The sequence below is a fragment of the Cyprinodon tularosa genome, unplaced genomic scaffold (genome assembly GCF_016077235.1).
Source record: "Cyprinodon tularosa strain WSP-4 unplaced genomic scaffold, ASM1607723v1 ctg33, whole genome shotgun sequence".
In the NCBI taxonomy this organism is placed as follows: Eukaryota; Metazoa; Chordata; class Actinopteri; order Cyprinodontiformes; family Cyprinodontidae; genus Cyprinodon; species Cyprinodon tularosa.
The window spans coordinates 1,727,916-1,735,909 of record NW_024039041.1 but is presented as its reverse complement, the minus strand read 5'-3'; the positions used below and the strand labels follow the sequence as shown (position 1 = coordinate 1,735,909).

General features: G+C 40.6%; 1 long non-coding RNA gene across 1 annotated transcript; it reads left to right on the top strand.

Moving 5' to 3' along the window:
• The first annotated feature begins 251 nt into the window (after nucleotides 1–251).
• LOC119788966 lies at nucleotides 252–7,735 on the top strand. The gene is made up of 4 exons (XR_005281527.1): nucleotides 252–539; nucleotides 3,567–3,684; nucleotides 7,524–7,598; nucleotides 7,696–7,735. It is a non-coding gene; the product is annotated as an uncharacterized LOC119788966 (long non-coding RNA).
• Nucleotides 7,736–7,994: the final 259 nt, after the last annotated feature.

Below are 7,994 nucleotides of genomic sequence, written 5' to 3'. Positions count from 1 at the left end.
ACACCTGTCATCTCCACCCTGTTTCCAATCAGCCTCCATCAGATTCAGCTGCTCACCTGACTATTCAGCTAGCTTTCATACCAATCACCAAAGCCAGATTATTATGAGCCATCAGTGAGTTTTGTCCAGCATTCATATAAACCTGTCTGTCTGCCTGATTCTGCCTCCTGATTCTCTGAGCCTGCCTGAATCATCTCTGACTTGTCATAGTTTCTTTTTGGATCTCTCGTATTCTCCCCTAGATTGTCTCTGGTTCTCATATCACCTGGTTCTGACTCTGACCCCGCTCTTGGATTCCCCTCTGGCTTGTCTTTGGATCTCGGACCACCCGGCGCTGACTCTGGAGCAAGTCTCGGATTCTGTATTCTGGATGTTCCCTTGATATTTCTGCCTCTGCTTTCATGGATCTGACCCTGTGCAATACCCTGGACCAATGAGTCATTTTCAAAGAAGGATTCCTCCAAACCAACCAGGACAGATTCAGGAATCTGTTCACCAGGGACGTCACACGCCAGCCAGCTTCTTCAGAAACTCTCAAAGTTTGTCAACAAACTGCAATAATGTTAGAGAACCAGAAGTCTGTCATGATCTCGGTTCTGATGTATGGTCTGATTACTAATTTCACTCACCTGCTTATCTCTGTCCAGTTCTCATTATCATCTGATTCACCTGCTTCAGCCTCTATTTAACCAGCCTTCAGATCAGTCATCAGTTGTGTTAGTATAATTATCATGAAAACTGAAACAATCTGCTGAATAGAAATTTTGGACTACAGATATTTATATATAATGAATTAAATGATGACTTTGGTGATAAAGTGAAAATAATTTTGGATAAGAATATCTGGTTGTGACGGCACTTAGGTTTTGAGTAAATATTGAATTACTCATTAAAGACACTGCTTATCCTGATAAGAACAGTAATTGCAACTCTTGTTTTAGAATCTAAATTGCCATCGGACAACATGGAGAACAAAGGGGCTTTGGAGGAGACCATATGAGACTCTGATTGATTAGATTAATGAGTGATAGACACTGAAAGAATTCATCCTCGTCAGTAATGTTCATCAATATGCCTTTAACTAGAACCCAGATAATTCTTGATTTTAACTCATTTTGATTTATGTGTTTGATTCATTTTCATTTGTTTTGATGAAAAAATTGAAACATTTTGCTCCAGACCCACCAAGATCATGTTTTATGCCACTTTTGTTTTGATATAGAAAGACTCAGAACCTGATTGGCTGAAAGGTCCTTTAATTAGTTGTTAATGATAATCGTCAGGTTTTTTTCTTGCTCAGATTGGCTGATAGTGGGATTTCCCTGGGGTTATTCCAGTTTTTACTACCTTTTAGAGAAAGTAGGGTTTTCTGGTGGAGCATGGTCACACTTACTGTAGGAGGCCTCCAGGTGGGAGTAAGAGTAGATGAACTTGGCCTTATTAGAGTTATAGGCTTAGTTTACTAAGGTAAATTAAAACAATGTGTGCATAGGAAACTAAAACAGCCTTCCTTTGATTAGATAAAACTCAAATTGTAGCGTAGTTAAATGCTGTGAAATTTTGGTTGTAACTACTTTTGATCCCTGATAAATGCTACATCATCAGGGGGACTGATGATTGTTTGATTCATGATTCTATGATGAAAGAAACAGCGCTTATAGGTTTTCTGTTACCGTATTTTCACGACCATAAGGCGCACCGTACTAAAAGGCGCACTCCCAGTTATGTGTCCCATTTCTGTATTTAACACACACATAAGGCGCACCGGACTATAGGGCGCGTTTTTTATATACAGGTACATGTCCTCTACTAGCTTTAAATACCTCTACTGCGTATTTAAAAATACAGCGGGGGCAAAACTGAGTATGACTGTGCTTTATTCATGTATTTATTACAAAGTATTAATCAAACCTGGCAGCTGGCCGTGAGACAGACACATCGCAGATGACACAGCGCTGTGATCACTCCTAAATTAACTTAAAATCCTGAAACCTGCCGACAGAATATGTTCGCTTTTATTACCAGTATCCTGGTGCCTGCAGTTTAAATTATTTAGATGAAAAACACCTGCCAGCAGCCGCGGTGAACGAAAGGATTTCTCCTGTCGGTGCACCGCTGGTATGTGGGGGTCTGAGCGCCTCTGACAGAAATAGATAATCTGGATGAACTGACTGCAATTATGAAGTTTTCAGGTGGACTTTCTCACTTAAAAACATATTAAAACTACTTTATTCCCACTGATCACAGCAAATATAGCTGCAAGATTTAGATTATTTAGATGAAAAAACACCTGCCAGCCACCGCGGTGAAGAGGAGGAGACGCGCCCAGAGGCTGCTGTTGAATTAAGTTTTCAGGGAGAAAAATAGAGCGGGAGCAAAACTGAGTATGATTGTGCTTTATTCATGTAGGCTATTTATTACAAAGTATTAATCAAACCCATCAAAGTCATCATCCTCTGTTTCTGAATTAAACAGCTGCGCTAAATCAGACATGCCAGTTTCCCCTTCTTCGCTGTCAGTCACTTTCCGTGCAGCGCGGCTCCTCAGAAATAATGCCGGCTTTTGCAAAAGCTTGAACAACAGAGCCAGCAGACACGTTAGTCCAAGCATCTACAATCCATCCGCAAACTGTGGCGTAACTTGCCCAGCGCTGCCTTCCACTTATCCTGAAACTGTGGTCTCTGTCGGTCATCCATCACTCCCACGCCGCTCGCAGCGAACGGGCGCTTCACACTGATGTTGGGCGGTTGAAGTTCCTTTGTCAGACCCCCCAGGATAACGGCGAGCACAGCGTTCATTGATTCACCTTTTTTTTCACATCGGCTGTGAGATGGGCACGCAGCGATGGTGATGCGTGGAAAAAAACACCTGGTCTCCTCACATAGGCTATACCTCCCTCAGCCACGCTTTCATCATCTCCTCATCAATCCAGCCTTTTTCATTTAATATCATATGTCATCAGAGCGCTGTGTCTGTCTCGCTGTCAGCTCCCAGATCAGCTTCTCTGATTGGTTGATGCGGCGCGTCCAGCAGCAAAACTTAAATTTTTCCATCTCGAGCAGCAGCAGCGCGTTGGCGGTGCGTCAGATGCTTAATTGATCCCGACGCGCTGCACCTGCGGCTCAAAACGCGCTGCAGGACCTTTTGCTGCACCTATACGCGCGTCAACCATTGACTTTGCATGTAAACTCGCTGCTTCTGCTGCACCTGCTGGGTCCGGTTCACACCGATGTTGAGCGGTTGAACAGCGAGCACAGGGTTAATTTGTTTCCCCATGTTTTTCACATCAGCTGTGAGATGGGCACGCATGGAGTTACAGATTAATGGTGATGAGTGGAAAAAAAAACACCTGGTCTCCTTACATTCAGCCACTCTTTCATCATCTCCTCAATGAGGTGGTCTCAAAAGTCGCAGTTACAACACACATAGGGCGCACCGCACCATAGGGCGCACCGCACATTTTGAGGGGAAAAAAAGACGTTTAAGTGCGCCTTATAGTCGTGAAAATACAGTATTTTAATATCCTGGTCATGAGCAGACATCATTTGGTTTGTTTATGTTCTCAGCCCTCGGGACATCAGCGTCTCGGACTCTCTGAGCAGCACCCACCACGCCGCCTTGGCAGCCGACCGGCTGAAACCAACCTCACCCTCTAGGCATGGACCGGACTTACTTTAAGACCAGGTTAGTAACTGACATGTTCATTATCAACAACGCTAGATAGACGCGGTCACTAATCTGGTTGAGTTCTGGGTCTTCCGTTTCCTGATCATTGCATTTTTTTTCTGTTTAGCTGGTAGGACATGACCAGTGTGGGTTTCAATTACAGTTCCGTGTCTTCTTCAAGGCTAGACCTATTGTAAATGCACAGATAGTTTTCCTCACGCTTTTAAAACAAAAAGAAGTACACTCAGTAGTTGTTTCCTTTGCATCATCTTAAATAGTTCTGTCCATTCTTATTGTCTTAAAACAGAAGTATCTGGCTTTGGGATCCCCCCCCCCCCCCCCCCCCCCCAATCTCTGGAGAATTGCAGAAAAATAGAAATATTTTGTCCAGGGGCGATGATAACAAACTAGCCATTGAATTAGTCACTTCAAGGCTGGAATATTTTAATCTTTACCACCTAAACTGCACATACTTTAGTTAAAATCATCCAACCGATCCCAAATGCTGCAGGCAGAGTTCTGATTAAAAATTAAAAAGAAAGATAATATTATACTATTTTAGCTTTTCTTCAGTGACTTACTGTTAAATCCAGAATACAATTTAAAGTTCTGCTTCTCACATATAAAGTCCTAAGCAACCAAGCAGCAGGAGCACTTTGCTGTTAATCTGCAGGTTTATTAGTAGTTCCTAGAATTGCTTGAAGTAGAATGGTAGGCAGATCTTCTAGTTTTCTTTTCAACATTTAGGCCTATATTCTTGGACTAAAGTGGGACAAAACCATATTTCTGAACTAAATCACGACTATGATGGACCGACCAGATTTAGACTAAATACCAACCTCTAAATGACATCTGGTGTTTGAGGAGTTCAGCTGTTGTGATGCACTGATTAAATATCCATCAGATTAACAGCTCTTACTGATAACAGTAAATAGGTGTATGACAGAGGTCTTTAGTAACATTCAAATCAATTAAGTCTTACCTTATCAATAATCTATTACCAGTAAGCATAATGCATTCAGTGTCTAGCTGAATGCATTATGTACATGGGTGTCTAATCAGACATCCATACACATACATTGAAATGTGTATGGAATACAAGTCTTGGTGGGGATGCAAGGATTCTGTTGTCAAGGCAACCAATAGCATAGCGGCTAACACAGCTAATTGACAGCTAACCAAAAAGGCCACAAACACAGTAGTATGTGTCAAGCTAATTCTAGCACATTAGCAGCAAGCTTGGTACCCACAGGCCAGGAACCATAAGATGTCAGAGCATGCCAAAACATAAAAAAAATTTTCGGGACATAAACTGAACTGCTTTTCAAAGGATGGTGGAAAGGTGACAAACTTCAACTCTAAGGATTGGAAGTAACTTGCAGGGAAGCAGAGAGAAATGGAGATGGAATCAGAGAGAAAGACAAAAGCTCTAATATAACTAAACTAAAAACATGTGATATCAGAGGGATGGGCTGCCTTAAAAGGAGTAGACAGAGGAGAGCTAGCATAGACCTATTTAAGAAGACTTAAGTCCACAGAAAACCACATTTTTGCAAAGGTACAATTTTTCAATTTTTAATGACAATAAAATAAAGAAAAAGTTGGAGGTTGCTTGATGAGGTAGCTGCATGTCATTTGCACATCAACACCCTCTCACACTAAAATCACCAAACTGCTTTTTCAAGTAGTCTACTTTCAGTGATTTACAGAAAAAAACATTAACACAAGCTAAACGTTTCTGCTATATATTATGTTTAGATTAAATCAGTATGCTTTAACAAATTTTTATATATATATATTGAGAGAATGTCTACAGTAGCACAGAAAATGTATTAATTTTACCGAAAAAAAAAATACATAGAGTACATAGATGGAGAGTATATAATTGTAAAGGTCAAAAATATAAAAATGTTTACTCCTGTCTACGATGCCAGCTTGACACAAAAAGATTCTGCTCCAACTGAAAATAGTTGATTGAATTCAGGCATTTCCAAATCCAAGTAACTCTATGTTAGAGCGGAGAAATGGCTTCTTCTCAATATATAATTTCTCAGATTTAAGCCAAAAAAAAACAAAAAAAAAAAACAAGGCGGCAAATCGCTCATACTTTGGAGCCTTTTGCCAACTTAAGGACGCAAAAACGGCTAAAAAGTCACACAGGGAATGGTGTTTTCTTTCTGATCAGTTAAGTTAATTGTTTGCATATGTTAACCAATGGTAAGCATCAGCATTAGCGGAACTGGCAACTGGCAATTAAAACCCTGAGTTTACCAATTGTGTACCAGGAGTTAAACTTGTTGCTATCACCTTTAAGCAAACAGAAATCTTAGAAAACAGAGAGTGAGATTTATTTATATACGTTTTTTTTACACAGAACAGTTTACCAGTCCTGCTTTCTGAGAGTTTGCATGAAAAATGTCTGTACAAAATATAATAAAACTCAACTAACTCAATTATTTGGTCTATCACTTTATTCTACATTACAAATCAATAATCATATTCCCTAAGAGAGATATAATATTTTAGTATAATGTATCTACATAGCTATAATTACATGTACTGTCTTCTAATGACAGAAGTACAAGGCTTGCTCAAGACAGCATTCATGCAAGAACAATTACTAGCGGGGCTACACATGTACTTCCATCGCTTTGTCTCAAGCACATGGAAAAATAAAATCAACCACTGCTCTGAATGAAATACATATTTGTTTAGTCTTCTACACCGACAATGATTGGACAACTTACTGGTAAAGGAACCATTACCTATAATAGCATTACAGATCAGAAACAATTTCAGATATTTTAATGTTAAACCACATTAGTTCCCAACTAAATAAAAGTGAAAAGCCCTCAAAAAGTGATTAATGATTTTTGTTGTCTCCTGTGCTTTAAGTCCAACACTCCAAGCTAGGAGCATGTCCTGGTGCTCAAAAGCCTAAACACCTTATTTCTGTGACAGGCCCGTCACCTGCTAACGTCACATAACCATTAAATTGCAAAGAGGGAAAGAGTGTGGCAGCTGAGTCGCTCTCAACAGTTTCAATTGCTTTGCAGCTGTTTTTGGATCCTTTTTAAGTGTCTGTGAGGCTTCTGGTTGAAGATGTTTAGAACTGTTGTCAGACAGGTCTGTTCCTAATGAAAGCAATTTGGACAGCTTTTGAATTGATGCTTGGATATGAATTTGGAGACAGAAAGTAGTTTATATCCCCTTATGTTGGGGATGCAGTTTTCTTTTTCTTACATTAGCCAACAACCTCAAATGAGCCCCCTCTTGGTATACATGGGGTTAGGGTTGAGCAAAGCAGAGTCCAGTTATATTGTTTTGACTTCCATATACACCCCTATCCATCTGCACAGCTCTGACCTTACTTTACATCACAAATACACAGAGAGTGCAGAGTCAAGGAGCGATATGAGCGAATGCACCCCTGCAAACATGGCAGTGATTTCCTATCAGACCTCTATGTGTCAAGGTTATCTGTATGACAAAGCAACTTTCTCCTCTTTGCATTTTCATGAGTCAACTGGCAAGAGGTGGATGAAAGAGAAGTGTAACGGTTGGTGACCTCGGGGTCAAAGGGTAGAGGGCTCCAGCTGGTCGCACTGCCTGCTCACTCACTGATTCTCTATCCAGTCCATTGTGTTTGGCGTGTGCCTATTGTTCTGTGGCTGCATTAAAATGCATAAATTCCTGTCAGCCATTTTACTGCTAGTTGACCTTATTAGCTAAAGGGGATGCATAAAACATGAAGTTTTAGGATCATTAACTGTGTATGATTTGCTTAGAGAAGATTCTTGACATGGAAAAAAAACGTAGCTAGATATATATTTATATATGATGTTTTGCCTTTGCAGTGAAATCATTTACACATACCGATCTTTGATGATGAGGAGGAGATGCATATCACTGACCAATCATGCAAGGAATAGGTATTATATTCATTGTGGAATCATCATATTCTAGGTGGTTGCCACCCTGCCCCCGCTTTCCTCGCCTAATTTTTCTTTCCCTGTATGATTCTTGCAGAGTGGACTCACACCATCTGCAGCGAGAAAGGAGGAGAAGCAAAGAAAGGTGAGGGGGAAGGCAAGAAGAGGTGTTGATACTTGGTAATTGAGGGGCAACCCTGTCACAGTTGACCTGGAGGGGGCTGAGGATAAAATGTATTCCATTTTCTCTCTGCTATCCTGGGACTGACAGCTTGCTGAGTCGTGGTTCTGATTGACCTAACTGAGGGCTGTCAGCTTACTGGCTCTACAGCCCATAAAAAACAATTCAGGCATGGACTATTTCTGCAAAGACTTTGCTTTGTGTTATGTACCTCT